The 21,707-nt window shown below is 36.6% G+C and overlaps 1 protein-coding gene across 5 annotated transcripts in view; it reads left to right on the forward strand.

Moving 5' to 3' along the window:
• The window catches only part of LOC124948095 (bifunctional heparan sulfate N-deacetylase/N-sulfotransferase), a 297,073-nt gene that overhangs the window by 180,214 nt on the left and 95,152 nt on the right, over positions 1-21,707 (forward strand). The window contains exon 2 of one of the 5 annotated variants that reach the window (XM_047491221.1): positions 6,540-6,856. The exons of the other annotated variants lie outside the window; for them this stretch is intronic. The gene's annotated coding sequence lies outside the window, so the exon portion shown is untranslated. The remainder of the gene's footprint in view (positions 1-6,539; positions 6,857-21,707) is intronic. 5 annotated transcript variants of the gene reach the window in all.

Here is a 21,707-nt window from a genome sequence, read left to right on the forward strand (position 1 = left end):
GAGAGAGAGAAAGAGAGAGAGAGAATACGACCGCGTTCGCATTATGCAAACGTAATATTCCGTATAACGGCGACGAACTCATTCGTTATCTGTTCTCTTTCTTTTCTTATTTTCTTTTATTTTTTTTTATTTCCTTTTTTCTTTCTTTTTTTTTTCTTTCTGCTTATGCGAACGGTCACGTTGTTATACCAATAAGATTGTGCATCAAAGCGGAACGCCTAGGAGCTTACTGATACTTGATGCTTTATTAAGTTCTATTCAGAAAAAGAGAGAGAGAGAGAGAGAGAGAGAGCTTTGAAAGTTCGGATGATGGGATACCTTCAAGGGAAAAAGATCATCATCGAATTCGAATGCCTGTCTTCTTCTTTTCGTGTCAAGAAAACGAAGGAAATAGGAGATATTTATGGATAGTGAAAGCCCTTTCATTCGTCTGCGACAGTTTTGCTCACTTTTACGACGCTGTGTCGCACAAAGGAAAGGAAGACGTAGAGAAGGGTAGACGATAAAGAGAGAGAGAGAGAGAGAAAGTTTGAGAGGGAGGGAGAGAGAGAGAGAGAGAGAGAGAGAGGGAGAGGGAGGGATTGGATATCATCACCTTTGTCACTTACTGTAGCCTAGGGCTATCTACTAAAGCTTCGTATTTTCGCGGAAGAAGGTATCCGTGTCGTGGCGCGTCAAGGCCACGTGACATACCAGAATATTGAAACTACTCGGTTGAAAAGAGAGAAGGAGGGGCACATTTTCCTCATTTTTTTTCTTTTTTCTTTTTCTTTTTTTTTTTTTTCTTTTTTCATTTTTTTTTTCCCTTCATTTAAAGGCAAACAAATGCGCTTCCTTCCATCGCGTACAACATTCCCCGTGTCAAGGTTGTTTCAATTATCAAGAATAGAAAGAATGACACGAGGTTTTTCATTTTCCTTTTTTTTTTTTTTTCTTTTTTATTAATTTTCCCTCCCCCTCCCCCTCCCCCTCATTTGCACCTAGTTTTGTCCTCGTTTTCTTATCTCGTTTTTTGTGTTTTCCTTATTCTCCTTATCTTTATTTTTTGTCGTCTTTTTGTTATCTCTCTCTCTTTCTTTTTTTTTTCTTTTCTTTTCTCATCTTTTTCTTTTTACGTCGCATCGTCATAGTTCCGATGACGAGAGGATGATGAAAGAGAATCCGGTTGACGTTGAGTTCCGTATAAAAACACAGGACGTACTTGGTCGTTCGACTTTTTCTCTTTGTTAGATGTTCACCTGTATCTACAATGACGTATGCACATGTGTGTGCATATATATATATATATATATATATACACGTAACATATGTACATGCATATATCCATGCATATATATATATATATATATATATATATATGTATATTAATAGTATATGCATGCATGTGTATGTTATGTGTTAAATGCTTATGTATATGCACAATAGTGCATTTTCACACGTGCGTTTATGCAGAAAATATGGAAGCAACAAGGAGCTTTGAACGTTGTCTCTCGTACGACACGTTCGAAATTTCGAGACGAATTGCGCGGCCTTCTCTCTATGAGAGAGAGAGAAAGAGAGAGAGAGAGAGAGAGAGAGAGAGAGAGAGAGAAAGAGAGATAACTAACTGCAAACGGATAGATAGCGCTCGCGGGACAGGAAATGCAAACGCGTTTACTTCGTTGGCACACTCGAGCTTCTCCCGACACAGATACATACATATATATATATATATATATATATATATATATGTGTGTATGTATGTGTGTGTATACATACGTACGTTCGTACGTACATATATATATATACATGTATACACAAAGAGAGAAGTTCACTCTGCATTCTAAACGTCTCGTTAATTTTGTGTTTCCTACTTGTCTCGTGAAAGTCAACTCGGAAGTTCTCCAGTCTGATTTATATTATTTTTAAAAGGGACCGAAGAAATATAATATAAATACCTTCTACATGTTAAACAACAAAATTCATACCTCGTCGGTTACGACGAGAGATTTTGGGTTAAAAATTAGAGAGAACGTACTAAAATGTTTTCTTCTTCATTAGTTTTGTTTTTCTCGATCGTTTAATTATACTTACTTAATTAGTTACTTATCAATTAAAATTGTTTATTTCGATATCGATATTTTCATATCGATATCATTCGAAAAATGAAAAAAAGGTGAAAGTAAATGTAAGTACGTAATTAAGTTCTGAATCTTATCTTTTCTCGATATAAAATCGATTGATAGGGGTATTACATGAGGATATCAAGTTGAATCAACTTCTTTACGTTAAAGAAAATATCGATACTACGACGAAGACGACCCCACGGCGGTTTCGTACGTAAACGTAATTTATGTCGTCGGTTGGTTTGAAGAAGAAGGCGTGTGTAACATCGAGTCTCTTATCTTCGAATCGGAAGCAAAGCAACGATACCACTACCACTATCACTATCACTACCATAACCATCATCGGTAGCCTCGAGCCAGCGAGCACAAGTTTCTCTCGTTTCTACGGCCATCGAATTGTCAAGATAACTCGCTCGAGAAGTTACCGATACGTGAGTTCACTCTTCCGTTTATATCTCTCTTTCTCTATCAGCCGCTTCCATTCTCTCTCTCTCTCTCTCTCTCTCTCTCTCTCTTTTCGATTCTTACTCGTTATCTTTTAAAACGATTTCTATATATTTTAACAATGAACATTAGATAGATCGAAATTCCAGCAATTTGTTAACGAGTTCGTTGAACCGAATCGAACCGAATAGAATTTATCTATCTTCTAAAATGAAATACGATAATTTTTATGAAAATCTAGTTATAACTAATAGTATTTATCAAACGGTCGACCGACAAATCCTGTGATATATATATATATATATATATATATCTATCTATCCTTTCTCTCTTTCTATCTATCTATCTATCTATATATCTATCTTTCTTTGTCTCTCTCTCTCTCTCTCTTTCTTGTAATTATGACAAATGGCCGTGCGCGCTTATGTATACGTTTCTGTGTACACACATAAATACATGCTATTCGTTTTCCTTTTTCTACCTCTATTAGCGATTAGAACTAGACGCGTAGGAAGGCCGTACCGAGAGTGCACGCGAGCAAACGTTTTCTTCTTGATTTCGTTCCCTTTATTACGTGAGACCGACCGATCGACCAACCGACCGATCGACCGACCGACCGACCGACCGACCGACCAGTCGACACGGCATTTTATTGGCCCTTTTCGTTCTCGGTAGCTTTTCGTCGCGGTTAAATTATAGCCGTCATCGTACTCACGACGAAACGCTATTACGAAACGCCCTTTTAATGTTACGCGAATCGGGTTTGTAAACGGCCGATACGAATATACATAAAACGTCAGAGCGTGTAAATATACAGTTTGCACGTGTTAAAAAGGCGTGGATCGTAATCGTCCATATATACGATTCCATATATTTTCTCTCGATCTTTTTTCGTAATATATGTGTATATATATATATATGTATAAGTAGATTAAAAAAAAAAAGAAAAAAGAAAAGTATATATCATATATACAATAACCTCATCTAGGGATGAATCTTGATATTTTCTTATCGCGCATATCGTTTATTAAAAAAAAAAAAAAAAAAAGAAAAGAAAAAAAAAAGAAAAAAAAAAAAAAAAAAAAAAAGTAAAACGCGTCGCAGGTCGGGTGCTTTTTCTTCCCCGTAAATTCAAACTTAGACAAGACGGAAATATCAGTTCGGCGAGAGATCGACTTTAAAGTTCGGCCACATTCTGAACTCCATCGATACGGGCTTATCTGACAAAAGCTAAATCGTTTCTTCTACGAACAATCAGGATCGGTTCTCTGAGGTATAGAGGAGGACACTGTCGGATAACGAATCGTAGCGCTAAAGACGATGAACGATAATGTTCGGCCGTTCGAGTTATCGATCGGCAAGTGGGCCTTCCACTGGAGGATGGATCGCGCGCATAGGAGGATTATATCGAGAATGACGTAGGCGTGTACAAGAGAATGGAAGATAGAGATAGAGATAGAGAGGAGATAAAGATAGATAGATAGAGAGAGAGAGAGAGAGAGAGAGAGAGAGAGAGAGAGAGAGAGAGAGAGAGAGAGAGAATCTTGAAGCTACTATATATATATGTGCGCATGTACGTAAATATATATATATATATATATATATATATATATATATATTATATATATTGCGAAGTATAGACTTTAAGAAAAAAAAATTCTTGGTTCAATGACTCGAAGAGCTTACGAAGAGAGAGAGAGAGAGAGAGAGAGAGAGAGAGAGAGAGAGAGAGAGAGAGGAGAGAGTCTATGCTGCAATAAATGAACTTTACGACACGTCGATGTGGACGACGTTCTTTTCTTCTTCTCTTAAAATTTTTTTTTTATTTCTTTTTTCCTCCCCCTATTTTTTTCGCCCTCTTCAAACAAAGTACAGCCCTTTTTCCGATCGTTATATAGCTTCGAAGTACTTGTGTATATGTATGTATATATATATAATATATATATATTTATATAGACACAGACATACATATACTTCGTCTCCTCGTTAAAAGTTGTCTGGCATCGATTCTTGCTTTTAAATCATCGCTATTATTATTTGTAATATATATATATATATATATATATGAAAAAAATCGAATTTATGATCTCTCTCTCTCTCTCTTTCTCGTTTTCTCTTTTTCTCTTTCATTCACTTTGATAAACCATTTTGGTGGTACGTTTACAACGATTCGATTTATTTGAACAAATTGCATCATCGATCGAGACTATAAACCGTTACCATTCTCATATCCAAAGCTATATACATACATATATATATATATATAAACATATATGCATATATTATATACATATATATATTATCCATTTACACGTTTACATGTATATGTATGTATATATATTCATATATATAGTATGAAGATATATCTGTATACGAAGTAACCATATATTCGCGGCACTCGATGGAACTTCTCCGAGGATACATTACGGTGTTCCGCTTTTCTCCACTTACACGATTACATGATCTCACCGCTTCTGATATAGCGTTACGCGAGAGACACCTCCGTTAACATACTATATATGTATGTATGTATGTATATATATATATATATATATATATATGTATGTAGGTATATGCGAACGAGCAGTAGAAAACGTGTTTCTACGCTTATGTCATACGAAAATAATATGATTACGTTGGTAATATTACTCTCTCTCTCTCTCTCTCTCTCTCTCTCTCTCTCTCTCTCTCTCTCTCTCTCTCTCTCTCTCTCTCTCTCTCTCTCATTTCCTATCGTACGATAAAATCGATAAAATTCTACTTTGTTAACGGTGTTTATATTTGATTGCTTTATTAGCATTATACGTAGATCCACAAGGCAACAACAATAACATCAACAACAACAACAACAAGTTGGGAAGGGTTGCGTGGAGGAGGGAGAGAGGGAGGAGGTTGCTGGCCTCGTTGGTTATGAAACGGCAATTAGTTATTATATGGGGTAGATAATACGCGCTATTACCACCATTATTGCTATCGTGTTTGATGGTAAACGTGTTAGTTCGACGTACTGAGCACGCTATTGGCAACGTGGCAGCATTTATGGATACATATTCTTCGATCGAAAAGTTTGTTTTCGCGGTCATGGATAAATAATAATGCTACGTTAATAAACGGGAACAATTAATAAATAGTTCGTTACTTTTTGCCAAACCATATATTTACATATATATATATATATATATATATATATATATATATATATATATTTTTTTTTTCTTCCTTCTTCTTTCTTTTTTTATTTCTCTTTTTCTTTCCATTTATTTTTGACATTGAAACGTATATAAAAACCGATTGCATAATATCGTAATATCGTGAAAGTTATTATCGTCGGGAACATTGAGTTCGAAGAGAAAAAGAAGAGAAAAAGGAACGATTATGAAAGGAGATGGAAGAAAATAACAGGGGGTTCTTAACGGGTGTTCAGCAACGACAAATAATGGCCCAATAGACGCTCGCACTCGTTGGTCGTCGTCGACCGATGATATACATATATACATACGTTTGAAAGAGAGAGAAGAGAGAGAGAGAGAGAGAGAGAGAGTTTCGAGTAGTGGATATTTGTATCTATGGCGTAGAGATTTCTCTTTACGGGACGTAGATATTTACTCGCCTTGTTACGCGAGATTCATTCGATACAATATCGTAACGTAATTGTCTGTCTATATCGATCCTCTTTTTGTTCCTTTCTTTTTTATTTTTATTTCTTTTTTTCTTTTTTTGCTTTTTTTTTTTCTTTTTCCACTCCAATCGTATATATGGAGTAATCATCGTTCGACGAGTTCATTCGAGTTTGTTCGAGACATCGTCTCGAGTATAGATAATAATAATGTTCTTTATAACTGTTCTGCACATTTTCAATGAACTTGAGATTGTTTAGATTTGTCATGATTGAACAATTCGTATCATTTGATAATATTTTATTTCGATATTCTTAGTGAATCTAATCCCTCTTTCTCTCTCTCTCTCTCTCTCTCTCTTTTTCCTTCTTAGATTCGTCTAGAGTAACTTAAGCGAAGAGTACCTAATCCTTAGCTGGGAAAGATACAGGATCGTTGCAGTAGGAAGAGAAGGAAAAGAAGGAGGTGATAGTGGTGGACGAGAAAGAGGAGGAGGAGGTGGAGGACAGGGAGGAGGAACGTTTTAAGCGACAACATCGCCATGGAGGAGTCGTAAATCCACGTCGAGAAAGTTCGAAGACGATGAAGAGGTACGAGTCAAGCTCCAAGATGCAAAAGGAGGAAATGAAGAGGAGAGTTCTTCGCGGTTCTGTCCGAAGAAACAGAAAGAGAGAGAGAGAGGGAGCTGTGGTAAACTAAGAATGAGAAAGATAGAAGATGAAGAAGAAGAAAAAGAAGAAAAAAAAAAAAAAAACTGGTGCATTATCCGAGAGAATCAAAGTTCGGCTCTTTGAAAGATTTTTCTTTTGTTATATGACTTTCGATGGATTGATTGTTTTTCTTTTTTTTTTTCTTTTCTTTTTTTTTTTTTTTTTTTCTTTATCTTCCTTCTTTCTCCTTTTTTCTTCTTCTTTCTTCATTTTATTGTTTTATTTTGTTATTCGTCTTTATTTTTTATTTTTTTTTATTTTTTTTCTCTCTTTTTTTATTAATTTTGTTTTCGTTTTGAAAAAAAAAAAAAAAAAAAAGAAAACCGATGTAGTTCTGACAATCTCCTTGGAATATAATATTTTCGAAGGACATGAAACATCCTAACGTACCTTCTCGTCGTAACGGGATCGTTCTAAACTTTCCAAACTTCAAACAACAAATGCGAATTCAAATCGAGAAAGAGGAGAGAGAAAGAGCGAGAGAGATCATTGAGTTTAATATGAAAGCTGGGACACGTTCTTACAATGATTATAATCGTATTCCACAAGCGTACGAACATTTTCTACGATTAGTTAACGTTATCTCCTACGAATGATCGTAGTAGATTTTAGAGAATCTTGTCGGATATTTAACCGGTATCACCTTCTTCCTTTTTCGAAATAGTTAAGTCCTTTCGAAATTTTCTTTCCTAGCAATTAACGTACCGTGATCATTACCGGTGTTAATTCGCACGAGTTCCGAAGTCGACTTTAGCGTTGAATTAACACGTAACCACCGTACGTATGGTTTAGAAAGTAAGAGAGAGAGAGAGAGAGAGAGAGAGAGAGAGAGAGAGAGAGAGAGAGAGAGAGAGAAAGAGAGAGAGGAGAGAGAGAGAGAGAACTGCGGCGAGTTAACAGCGTTACCGGCGCGTCGATATGATCGCAATTTCAGCTTACAACCATAATTAACGCGAACTGCATAGCCGAGCACTTGAGTGGGCAACGCTAAAACGTACTTTGCCAGCCATTAACTGCGAGAGAGATGTGAGTACCAGCACCGTCCCGTCGTGTGTCGACCGAATGAAAGCTCGGAAAAATCACGGAAGTGACGTCGAAGAGGTGAAAGAGAGAGAGAGAGAAAGAGAGGGTAGAAGGGAAGGAGGGAGAGAGAGAGAGACCCCACAGATTTCTTTAAAACGTCGTCGTTAATTCTCTCTCGACGGGAATTAATTCGATGCATTGTTTATTTTTTTTATTTCTTCCTTTTATCTTCTTTTTTTTTTTTTTTTCTTAATTTCTTGTTAAAATTTCTCTCTCTCTCTCTCTCTCTCTCTCTCTCTCGCTCTTGTTTTACTTTTTCTTTCTCTTTTTCCTATTCTCTTTTTCTTTTTTATATTTCAGAGATTAAGCTGAGTATACGACGATTATTTATAAGGCTCCGACGAAATACATGCAAAAAAAAAAAAAAAAAAAAGAAAAAGAGAAAAAAAACATTCCTAATCGTAAAAAATATTATCAATCCTCTTAATACCTTTCAGAGCCGATATGTTGGCTTTCCATTTTTTAATATATAATTTAAATATCATCTAACGACAGTTTATTTTATTTTATTTGAAAATAATTTTCTCTCTCTCTCTCTCTCTCTTTTTCGCATAAAACTAAAATACATTTCCCGATAAAAAAAAAAAAAAAAAAAAAAAAAAAAAAAATAAAAGAAAATATATATATAAATAAATGGCAAAAAGGGATGTGAAAGTATCTTCATTTTTTTGAAAGAAATATGTTAATTTGAAATCGGTACATTTTTCGTAAATTATTCCGTAGACAAGGTTACGGATAAAATTTATCAGATTTTGTTATTAAGGTTTAAGCTCGAACGAAATCTATGGAAGAATATAAATTTTTTACAGAATCCATAACGATATACTCTAGTAGTTATCTTTTAACGATAGTACCCCTTGTCATTTAGTTATATTACTTTATTGACAGGAGAAAGTAAAAAAAGAAAAGAGAAAATGACATTTCCTCGATCGTGTGCCACTATTAATTTCGATTTTCTTCGCTTCTAGAAACTATGAAAGACGTGAGACGGTCAAATAAGAGAGAAGAGATGAAAAGAGAATAAAAGAGAAAAGTGGGGAAGTGAAGTGAGTTAGGTCTTATGGGATTTCTTCTGGGGTCATAGAACCGTTGGGGGGAGGGATGGTGGGGGTGGGAGGAAGGGGTAGGTGCATTTAGGAGGAAACCTTACCTACCGTACCACTTGTCATCTTTTCATTGGCAAAAATTCAACGAAAGAATGAAATACGTAGCTCTCCTTGAAGATTTATTCATTTCAATGAATTTTTGCATCCGTTATATTATACGCGCGATTCGATTTAATCAGACGTATAAAATAAGAAAAATTAATTTTTAATCAAAATAGAAGTAGTTGTTGGGGTTAGAATTAGTTCCCGATGAAATTATAATATACTTTTCTGTCTTAATATATCTGAGTCAATGAACCCGAAACGTATTGGATTGCATTAGAACCTTATGCATCTGTGTTAATATGCATATACGTTATATCACATAGAACGTACTATATTCATAGAAAGAGAACGGGAAGGGAGGATATATATATATATATATATATATGTATATAACATGTTTACTTATATATCATATATACATATATGTCACATGTTATATATATGTATATGAGACATGTTAGCTTCCATAATGTATATTGAGCTTGCTGGGGTTGTTCGTCCAAGGATTATTGTCTCCCTTTATAGGATATACAATATTCATTCGCTGTTCCATCAAAGGGATTCTATATCCGGTTTGATGTAAATAACCGAACGCCCAGTTTTACAATAATTTACTTACTAGTCAATGTTATGTGTCATTTCGTTGCAATAAAGCAAAAAGGAAAAAGAAAAAAAAAAAGAAGAAGAAGAAGAAGAAGAGGAAGAGGAGGAAAAAGAATAAGAATAACAAATAAAAATGGGAAAACATAGGATGAAAATCTTTTTTGTTTGTTTTTTCCTCTTCTTTTTTTTTTTTTTATCTTCTTTTTTCTCTTCCTTTTTTTTTTTTTTCGTTCATTAGCAAGATTTCATGTTACCTCTAACATAGCTCGTATATGAAAAATCGTAAAATCAATATTTATGTATATTTCATTGGATAATCCATTAGCAGTTTCACCGAATTTCCTATTTCCTTCTTTTCCCTTCTATTTCATTTTCTTTCTTTCTTTCTTTTTTTTTTTCTGAAACATTTTTTCGCCACGATTTTTCCACCATTTTTACATACGCCAAAATTACTATGTATATCTATTTTTTTTGCTCTGTTTTCTTTTTCTTTTTTTTTTTTTTTATTTTTTTATTTCTTTTTGTCCGTTACGGTGAAAAGATTATTTACAGTTCAAGAGGGTAGCATTAGCGAGGTAATTATTCTCTCTGTCTTTCTCTCTCTCTCTCTCTCTCTCTTTCTCTCTCTCTCTCTCTCTCTCTCTGTCCTTCTCACAATAAGGAGTCCATACAAAAGCAAGTTTTCCTAAGATGAATATTACTAACAGATTTTCGTATTATAATATACTTAGTCTTGTTAAATGTGTTAGTACTTGCGAGTAAGTAATGTGTATACGGACTTATGTTTACACACCGTCGTATTTACAAATAAACTACTTATATTAACTTAACATTCTGATTATTCCATTCTTTGCTCTTAACTTTTTCATGGAAATAAAATTTATTTCTCATCCTAGAGTAGCCAATTGAAACGTATACGTCATTAAATATTGATGATGGTCAAGCTGTGTATGATATAAACAAAAAAAAAAAAAAAAAAAAAAAAAAAAAAAAAAAAGGGAAAAAAGAGAAAAAGATAAAAAACCCGCGTGAAAAATATTTATTTTTTTTTATTCTCGTTTTCCTCCCTCCCCCCCCTATCTCCCCACTTCTCCCAACCCTTTTTTTACCCTCTTTATCTCTTTTTCCTCCTCTCTTCTTTCTATCACCTCCCCCCCCCCCCTTTGCTTCGATCCTTTTCCCTGATGTTTGATGGTCGACAGTCTTTTACTTTTCTATTTCTTAATCCTTTGATCCTAGGAGCTTATGTGCACGGAGAAAGAAAGTCCGTTCGAGGTTGCACACAGACAGAAAGTTTTAACGGAAGTTTCATGATTTAGAGAGACACGTTCCTCGCGAGTATTTCGACTTATATACTTTACAACGAATCCCTTCGACCGATATGTACTTTTCGATCCTTTTTTTTTCGTTCTTCTCTCTCTCTCTCTCTCACACACACACATACACATACACACCCTCACTCTACCTCCATCAAAGCTATTAAATTTAAACGATGTTACAACCGAACGATAATGCTCGATTAATACGTTTTATAATTTTCTTTATCTTCGTTATTACCTTTCTTATCTGATCGTTGATGATTTCTCGATCGTTATATAATCCGTTTCACAGGGCAAATCGATTAATTCGACTTTTTTGATTCTTTTTTTGTTTCTTCTCTTTTTTTATTCTTTTTTTTTTTCCGAACGAATAGAAAATAATTCCTTTCAAAAAGCCACTACGATATTAAAAAATCCGTGCTCTAATGTTAATCGTCGCGATAATGCTATTCGATCGACAATAGCAAGGCCTTCATGCCCATTTACAATTTTCATTTGAATTTATATTTCAAAGGGAAATTTTAAAATGCAATTTATATCATTTCATCGTTATTTCTTCACTTTTTGTTTTGCGGAGTTAATCGATTTGACGAATGAACGAGTCACACATTATATACGTATTTATATGTCCGAATAAAAGTAAATGAAAATGGTATTGAGGAATCGATTGAAGCGTTAAATGTATGAGAAAAAAATTTTCTAATTCGCATTTCGTAATAGATCGATCGATTGGCAATGACATCGTGTTAACGTCGGTGCACCACCTCGTAATTTGATTTTCGTTGGTTCTTATAAAGGGCGAGAAACCGACAGGTGAATTTTCGACTGTTGTGACGATGCCGTTTACAAGCTGGCGCGCACGTTATGCGCCCAACTAAATTAGCATTAGTTTCTAAAATCCTCGCTCTTAGAGGGAGGAAACCTCCTTCTCTCCTTTCCACTCCTCCCGTTCCACTCTCGTCCCATCTTTCCCGAAGGAATAGCTGCTCATAGTACTGAGAAAACACTTTTGTATGGGTACTTAGTTAGGCTCCTTAAACTACACTATGCGCAACCTTTTGACTTAGTCGAAAGGGAGAGGAGAATCATTGGGTCGAGACGTCCTTGACTATTATTCTCTATTTTCCTCTCCACGGAAAATCCGCAATTAATGCGTTTATCCACGAGAATCTTAATGAAAACTTTATAAGCCTTCCTATTTCGTTGGTTTAACATTTTCTTCGTCATTTACGACGATAATGACGTTTAACTTAAAGACCAAAGTTCATTCCTCATAAAAGAGGAATTAATTTTTGGCTACGCAAAAACAGAAAAAAAAAATAGATAGATAGATAGATAGATAGAGAGGAGGGGTGGGAGGAAGAGAGAGAGAGAGAGAGAGAGACAGACAGAAGCGACAAGAAAAAAGAAAGAAATAGTTATCATTCTTTAACGATCTTAAATGATAGTCGACGCATCGAACATATCGCGTTTAACAGCCACACCCATCGGCAAAAGATATCAACCGGCCATATGATAGCCATTACAAGGTGAACTCGAGGAGAAACCGTCCGAAGCTTCTCTCCGGTCCTCTTTACTAGAAGAGAAATAAAAGCCTCTTCTCTCTCTTTCTCTCTTTCTCTCTTTCTCTCTTTCTCTCTCTCTCTCTCTCTCTCTTTCTCTTTAAGAAAGTAGAAAGGTCGGTGTGGAGCTCACGAAGGAAAGGAAGAAACTTAACGCTACGTGGCAAATCACGAGCAACGAGGAAATCTCAAGTAGAGAGAACAGCCTTTCTTCTCTCGGATTTTCCTTCGCAGTAGTAAAAACGACCCTCGGAGGCAGCACCGTGGAAAAACGATTTAAAGAGTTGTTTTATTTCCGGCTACCCTTCCGAACGTGAGATCTTCACGATCTTTGATTTTTATCTTGGCTATCGATCGTTTCAGAAATAGAAAAAGATAGAAATACAGATAGAAAAAGACAGATAGACAGACAGACAGATAGAGAGAGAGAGAGAGAGAGAGAGAGAGAGAGAGAGAGAGAGAGAGAGAGAGAGAGAGAGAGACGCAAGTCGGCAATCGTAAAATACTATTGAAACGTTATTTGAAAGATTCAAATTTTTGTTTGTTATCCACAAGTTCAATTTTACATAACACACATAGAAAGAGAGAGAGAGAGAGAGAGAGAGAGAGAGAGAGAGAGAGAGAGAGAGAAAGAGAGATAGAATATAGAGGAACATTTTCGATAAAAGCTAGCGTGTGTCCTTCCAAAACGTTGTCGACCATACAAAACGGTGCGTCGAAATGGGTAGTGTCGCTGACAGATTGGGTCCAGTTGCGGTGAGCGAAAATATGGCGGCGAAATTCGTGCAAGTGAAGGTGCGGGGGGGGGAAGGGATAGTACAAGAGAGGGTTAGGGGCAGGCCGCAATCGGCAAAATTGCGACGTAAAAGCCGCGGGCTGGTGGACGGAGAGAACGCGCGACATTGCATGGTCCTGGCGCGGTTCGACGATAATGAAACTATCGTGGTTGGTGCTCTGACGTTATAAAAAAGGGAAAGAGAGAGAGAGAGAGAGAGAGAGAGAAGAGGGGAGTGGGAGGAGAGAAACAAAAAAGAAAAAGAAAAAAAAAAAAAGAAGAAAATAGAAACAAAGAGGAATCTCTGCGTGCGTAACGACGTACTATAAAGGTGTTTAAAAAGGGTTACCGAGTGAAATCACTTACAACAAAATTACGAGATGATGTTAATGTGTTGAAACTTTAATACACGTAACAAAAATCATTAAACTTCTTCTTTTTTCTCTTCTTTTTTTTTCTTCTTCTTCTTCTTCTTCTTCTTCTTCTTCGACAAGACAATAGTTGATTCTTACTATTATTTAATGAGAGAAAGAGAGAAAGAAGGAAAGAGAGAGAGAGAGAGAGAGAGAGAGAGAGAGAGAGAGAGCAAAAAAAAGCATGGAAAAGCTTCTTTCACTTCAATTTCTTCTCTCTTTTAATTGGTTTTAACCAAAGCTAATATCCTGCGGTCATGGCTCTACAAGACATTGGAGTTACCAACGTCATCAACGGATCAGAAACTACTTTCCGCTCTTGTAAACACCCCACTGAATTTCGTCTTAACAGCCGTCTCTCTTCGACACTTTTCTCCCCTTCTAACTCGGCCGTATACACGCTGTTGGCCCGTTTACGTGTCGATTCCTCCTCCTTCTCCTACTCTTCCTTCCTCCTTCTTCTCTTCCCTTTTTCCAGTTTCTTTTTCTCTTTTTTCGCCACCATTCTCTTCGCACTTATAAACACCACACACACATATTCTCTCTCTCTCTCTCTCTCTCTCTCTCTCTCTCTCTCTCTTTCTCTCTTTGTCTTCCTTTTTCTTATTTCCTTTACTCCTTCCGCGAGACGAAACATCTCGCGTAGCTTTCGTGGACTCTAAGAAGCAGTCAACCGCGTGGAAACTCGAAAAAGCTCGCCAACTCTATAACGGTCTTAGTTTTAGTATCCTCTTATGCTTTTTCTTTAACACTTTCCTCTTATTTTTCTTCTTCTTCTTCTTCTTCTTCTCCTCCATCTCCTCCTCCTCCAACACCTCTTCTCACTCCCTTTCCCACTTCTCTCTTTATTTTTCCCCTTCTTTTTCGTCCTTGCGCGTTCGTACGCCTTCGTGCGTTCACGAGACAAAAAAAAAAGGGAGACATTTATAACAGATGCTTTTCCACGCATCCATGCGATGCAATAATCTCGATGCAGATGCGTTCGCTGACTTTTACTAAATTATTACTTCTTTCTTCTTCGTCTCTTACTTTTTCTATTTCTTCTTCTTATTCTTCTTCCTTTTTTCATCATCATCATCTTCTTCTTCTTCTTCTTCTTCTTCTTCTTCTTCTTCTTCTTCTTCTTCCTTTTCTTTTTGTTTTCTACATCCCGAATTATTTATTCCTCTCACCTTCGAGAAAACATCGACCCACTCGATGCAATTTATACGCTTACCGTCGTTTCACCTCAAGACTAAAATTATAAACACAACATCGGAGTACATTTCTTTTCTTTTCTTTTCTTTTTTCCTCTTTCCTTTTTCCTCATTTATTTACAATTCGCTGCATTTTTTTTCTTTTTTTCTCTCTTTCTCTCTCTCTATACAAATATTTATGTTTCTCGTTGTTGTAATGAAAGAAATAATAATAATAATAATAATAATAATAATAATAATAATAATAATAATAATAAAATATATATAGGCATTAATATTTTATTCAAATCAATTGTTCTACAAATCTACAAACTGATCAATCGGAAAATGTGTTTTGCTCGGATGTTCGAGGAGGAGTATATCTCTACGTGTTTGAAAATGAAATATCGTTAGAACAATGATAATTTATATGCAATACAAACTGAATTGCAAAAGCCGAAGGGATCAATATCGATCCTATCGCAAGAGGAACGACACGGAGATACGACAGAGACAGAGACAGAAAGAGAGAGAGAGAGAGAGAGAGAGAGAGAGAGAGAGAGAGAGAGAGAGAGAGAGAGAGAGAGAGAGAGAGTGAGTGAATGAGCTAGGAGTGAAGAGGAAAGGGGGAAGCGTAGAGTCCTCGTTTGTTCATCGTATTTAATTTTGCGCGTCCATCTTGTACCCGTTCGAGAGACGAATTGCTCCGGAAAGCGAGAGACAAGCGTACTGCGGGATGCTTTATCGCGTCCGGTCGATGCGGCCGGGTTTCATCGCGTTCATGGAAACGTATCGCTTGGTCGAACCGGAAAAACAAAAAACAAAAAAAAAAAAGAAAAAAAGCAAAAAAAAAAAAAAATCCTATATTCCAGGGAGAATCGTAATCCTACTCGTCAAGCTCGTTTTGACGTTTGTACGTGACGAACGATTACAACGAGATTCCAACACCTGTTTAGTTCCTCCGATCAACCAATCGAACGTATCAACTCATTTTACACAGGGCTCTCATTGTAATCTCTCCCACAATTTATTATTTATTTTACTCTTTTTTCCCTTTTTTTTTTCTTTCTTTCTTCCTTTCTTTTTTTCTTTTTTCTTTTTTTTTTTTTTATCTTTCTTTATTTTTTATATTTCTTTTTCTTTTCTTTTTTCTTTTCTCTATCCTTTCGTATAATCATTTCGAATCAAAATATTTTCTTCGAATAAGCCATTAGCTATTAGAGAAAGAATACGATATGTCGTATATCATAGCTTTCACCTATCTATTTGTTTAAGATATAAGAATCGAATGGGAGAAAATGGCTTTGAGATGGAATATTAACATTTGATCTTTCGCTTCCTAAACGTTGAAAGTGAAATGGAGCGGAAAAGAGTTATCGGGATAGTTCGTGCGTGTGAGAAACTAGGAAGGAATCTTTTCCGTTTGCAGCACTGATGCAGTGATACCTAATAAAGTATATCACGATATTAGTTGCCATATCCTTGGGGAAGTATTACGCAGGGTAGACAAATTTCTCTCTTGGGAAATATGGATTTTGTTTTATCTTTTCTTTTTCTTTTTTCTTTCGATGAAGATACGCAACATGTCAACGATGAAGAGCAGAAGAAGAAGAAAGAAAGGAAGAAAGAAAAACGTAATCGAACTTCTCATAACACTGATCTCTTCTGTTTTTTATTTTTTTTTTTTTTTTTTTTTTTTTTTTTTTTCTTTCCTCCCTCTCTCATCGTTTCTTCCTGCATTCCTTCCCTGCAATTTTTTCTCTCCCCTTTTTTATCCCTCCCCCGGTCTGTCCCCACCCCCGGGGCAATTTTGACAGGACCATGCGTATAAGTCGCGTTCATGATCGATCTCACGAAGATTTACGTTCGAGTTTGTCGCGTTTCGAATACGTTATTCGAAACGACCGAACGAAGAATATTTTCCACGAAAGTATTTCGCGTCGTTCTTCTTCGAAAAAGGGACTCCGAAAAATTTATTGCGCCCGGCAATAAAGATGCCTTTCCGTTCTGACACCAGCCCCTTTCTCTCTTCCTCTGCCCCTTCTCCTAGACCCCTTGCCCTAGACTCCCTAGTGAATCATGTTACCGAAATCCTGAACCGGGGCTACTTTATCGCCCTTTGCGTCTTGTATTTTCTTTTTCTTTCTCTTCTTTTTTTTTCTTTCTTTCTTTTGTTTTTTCCTTTTCTCCTTTCTGTTTTTTTTCCCCTCCACCCCTCCCCTTTCGATCGTTCCGATAAACTTCGCTTTACGATTTCTACGAATTTCTCAATGCGATAACTTTGACGCCCTTAGTTATTATTACTTGTCGAGCAAAGTCTTTTTATTTTCTTTCCTTTTTTTCCCCTCATATTTTCTTCTTCTTTTTCTTTTTTTTCTTTTTTTTTTTGTTTTTGTTCTTTTTTTCAATACGAAAAAATATTTTCTCTATCTTTTTCTCTCTTCTTTACTCTTCGTATATTCTAAATAAATAAATTAAATATTTCCCGTGTTTTTATCGCGGGACGTACACACAGGGCCGACGATAAAAGCACGTAAAAACTAACATTCTTAACGACGTTACAAGAAGAATTAGCCTGTTGACTTGCTGTTAGATCGCACTTTCAACTCAGGATATTAACCTCGTGGAGCCATCGTTTTGTATAAAGAGTGAGCGAAAAAGAGATAGATAGATAGCTAAAAAGAGCGAGAAAGAGAGAGAGAGAGAGAGAGAGAGAGAGAGAATTCAGAGTCCGTATTATTACGTGGGAGTGCATTTGCCAGATTAAAATGCTATTGGGATGCATCGAAACGCTTGTAAATATGCGCTGGTGGATATGTATACGTGTGCGTGCGTGCGTGCATGCGTGCACGCGTGTATGTAAAACGGATATCCTAGACCGTCGACGATCGGAGAATAAAATTCGATCCGTTCGATAGGTGGATCCATTGGGTGGAAATGGATCTAATAATTCCAGCGAGAAAAACAAACGTTTCATAGCGGGCTTATTTCTCGTTGATGGCTCGTTCGAAACAGTAAAGTTAGGCGAATCGTGACTAAGTGAAAAGAAGAAAGATGGTTCTAACGTTCGAACGAATAATCGGGAATGCTCGCGTAATCATCTCGAGTCGATCGAGCAACTTCTATCTCCTTTTTATCTTTCTCCTCCTTTTTCTTCCTTTTTTTATCGGCCATTTTTTGCCTGGCTGCTGCTGCTACTACTACACTCCTGATTCACCGACCTTTAAATCAATGCACGCTATGCATTCAGTTAACGATCTTCCATCACAAAAACGAACAAAAACTAGAATAATTCGGATTAAGAGTGAATGATGCAACTAAGTGCAAGGTATATTTCGAATAGAATTTTTCTTTCTTTTTATATATAAAGCTATACGTTAAGAAAGTAATTATTTGCAGTTTAAATTTATATATATATATATATACAAACGTACATGTACACGTAATTAGTTACGTATGGCTAAGTAACTTTAAGTGTTCTCGAAAATGTTCGATAATCGACGTGACGTTGATTATATGCATGCAAGGAAAGAGGAAACGTTAGTGAATTCAAACAGGGTGAATACGAAAATGGCTGTCTACTTTCCATATTTATAGGATGGGTGGTGGATGGGGAATGGGGACTGGCTGTACGCCCCCATACATTGGCATAGATACCCCTCGTAGTGGGACCTCTTTAGAGACAGTCTACTCCTCAACGACACAAGGGGTTCCAACCCTCCGACAAACCGAATCCTCCTCCTCCACCACCTCTTCCTTATTCTCTTCCTCTTCCTTTTCCTATTCCTACTTGCTCTTTGCTACGAAGCTTTGTAGCTTCGACCAAGCCATATAACCCAAACAGTATTATCGTAGACGGCTCGTCGGATTATCGCGACTGTTCGTAATTCGATTCGTCGAAGGAAATTAATGCCCTTTATGTCTCTCTTCCTATGTCTATGTATTTCATCGTAAATTTATCTATTAGATATATATCTTTCTTCTTCTCTTTTTATCAATACAAAGAAAGAGAGGAAGAGAGAGAGAGAGAGAGAGAGAGGGTGGGGGGAGAATGAAAGAGAAAAAAACAACGAAGTTATCCATACGTCGACAAGAGTTTTAATTAAATCCGTGAAACTCGATACGGGCGACACTTCATTCTCAATTGCTAAAGCAATGATCGACGATCCAATAACGTTACTCGAAAGCATGATAAAAGATACCGTCGCGTTTGACCACGAAACTAGTTTTATACGCGTCGCTTTTGTGAAAGTTGAGAAATTTTCAAACGTGAAATAAGGAGAAGAAAAGAAGATATATATATATATATATATATATATATATATAAAGAAAGAGAAAGAGAGAGAGAGAGAGAGAGAGAATTGGGGAAGAGAGGTATCTCGAGTCGCGAGGGGCCAACTGCAGGATGGTAAAAGCGCGAAGGCATTATCGAAGTTCGTTGGAGGAGTTTCCTCTTAACGAGGCGTTCCTCCCACTCGCGTAATTAAATTCCATCCCTCTGGCAGACATCGAGTGTGCAAGCAAGCAAGCAAACAACCAAGCAACCAGCCGAGCTAGGCTTCGTGTGCCGTTCTTTCGCGCAAGAAGAAGAAGAATGAGAAAGAGGAAGAGGAAGAGGACTTTTTCGACGTCGACATCTAATGCCATTTTCTATTCACTCACTTGTTCTCTCTCTCTCTCTCTCTCTCTCTCTCTCTTTCTTCTCTCTTTCTCTCTCTCTTTCTTTTTCTTTTTCTTTCTTTCTCTTGTCCTCTGCGAATCAACCGCATTCTTCGGTAGATATCAATATCTTTTCCGTTTGCCGGAAAAAAATGTCAGGTCAGCTCTCCGGAGAGCGAGAAAAAGAGAAAGTGTTAGGAGAAAGAGAAGGAATGATGGAGGAGAAAGAAAGAAAGAAGAAAAGAATGAAAGAAAGAGAAAGAAGATGATATTCTTTTGGGAGACCTCATTCTCATTTTCCTCTACTCACCATTTCCTCCCATGAAAACGTTTTACTCAGCTACTATTCAACTGCTGGTATATTCCATTTGATATCAAGCCATGATTTTCCTAAAGCCGATGAAAACTTTCGAACCCCGAGGATATACAACACTATGCACTAGAATTCTTTTTCTCTTTTTCTATTTCTGATGCAGGTGTGCGCAAAGAGAAAAGGATGATGCGAAAAGAACAGAGAAAGAGAGAAAGAGAGAAAGAGAGATAGATAGATAGAGAGAGAGAGAAAGAGAGAAAGAGAGAGAGAGAGAGAGAGAGAGAGAGAAGAGTGAGAGAAAGAAAGAAGAAGAACATAGAGGAGACAACGTGTGTATTGCCATGGGGTTGGCACCAGGCATTGATTAATGGACTTCTTGTTGGAAGTACGCGAGCGCGTTTCGAAGCCCAGCGAAAAAATTGCTCAACTGCAGCCGAGAGGACAGGGACGCATATACAACGAGAACGACAATGACAACGACTACGGCTACGACGACTACGACTACGACTACGACTACGACTATGACTACGACTACGACGACGATGTTAGCTAGGACAAAAGCATGCTCGATTAATCGGAGTCGTTCCACGCGCCTCTGTGATCGTTCGGTCCGTCGTTGTTGTTTAATCGCGAGCGAAGGGCAACGTTGGCGGTTGATTAAGAACTCGTTGAATCGATACCGACGCTCGTTTATCACGAGATCGTATGCTCTACCTATCTACCTACCTAGCTAGCTAGCTAGCAGCTAGCTACCTACCTACCTACCTACCTACCCACCTATCTATCTATATCTATCTAGCTGTACCTACCTATCCTCGTTATTTTTATCCTTATCCGTGTATTTTTTTTTCTTTTATCATGTACGAGTTTGGTATGTCACTCGCGAATTTTTCTTCACGGATTTATTAATCCGCGTAATTGGGTTCGTTCGTCAATAAACCAGGGGCAACTTTATTCGATAAAACTAGTAATATCTATCGTAATGTGTTTTTCTTTTTCTTCCTTTCTTTCTTCCTTCCTTTCTTTCTTTCTTTCTTTCTTTTTTTTTTCTTTTTTTCGTTTAATTTTAATTTAATTTAATTCAATTTTGTTATATATTATATCATTTTATTTTATTTTATTTTATTTTATTTTATTTTATTTTATTTTATTTCACTTTATTTTATTTTTACGAGTAAATAATTTTGCATAACCACGAACAGGTAATCGTATTCGATATCACTTTGTATTTTATAGCTTCGCTAAGAGCGCTTTTTTGTCTCTCTCTCTCTCTCTCTCTCTCTTTTTTTTGGTCTCTTTATCTCCGATGAACCAGCACTACGTTCTTTTATATATCCAACCGCTAGCTTGTTGTTGATTATTTTCAAAATAGAATTAACGACGAACGTACGCGTATTCGACCACAGAAGAACACACCTTTTATATTGTGCGATAAACGAATCGTCAAAATGAAACGAGCTCGTTTTTACGATGAGTATTTCCCGCTTTTTTTTTTTCCTTCTTTCGTTGGTTCAATAGGAATATATCGATTTGCGTTTTGCTTCTCCATGAAAGGATCAACTTGTGGGTAAATACAATCACGTTTTCAATGTTCTCGGAGATAATAATAAACCGTATACGTTTTCTATCTCTTTCTCTCTCTCTCTCTCTCTCTCTTTCTCTCTTTCTCTCTTTCTCTCTTTCGCCATAGATATCGACAAGTTTCGTAACTAAAATATAAATATGCCGAGTCGAATGTACGATTTCATAATACGAGGAAATAGTACGTATCTAGCTAC

Source organism: Vespa velutina, chromosome 3 (assembly GCF_912470025.1).
Source record: "Vespa velutina chromosome 3, iVesVel2.1, whole genome shotgun sequence".
Classification (NCBI taxonomy): domain Eukaryota; kingdom Metazoa; phylum Arthropoda; class Insecta; order Hymenoptera; family Vespidae; genus Vespa; species Vespa velutina.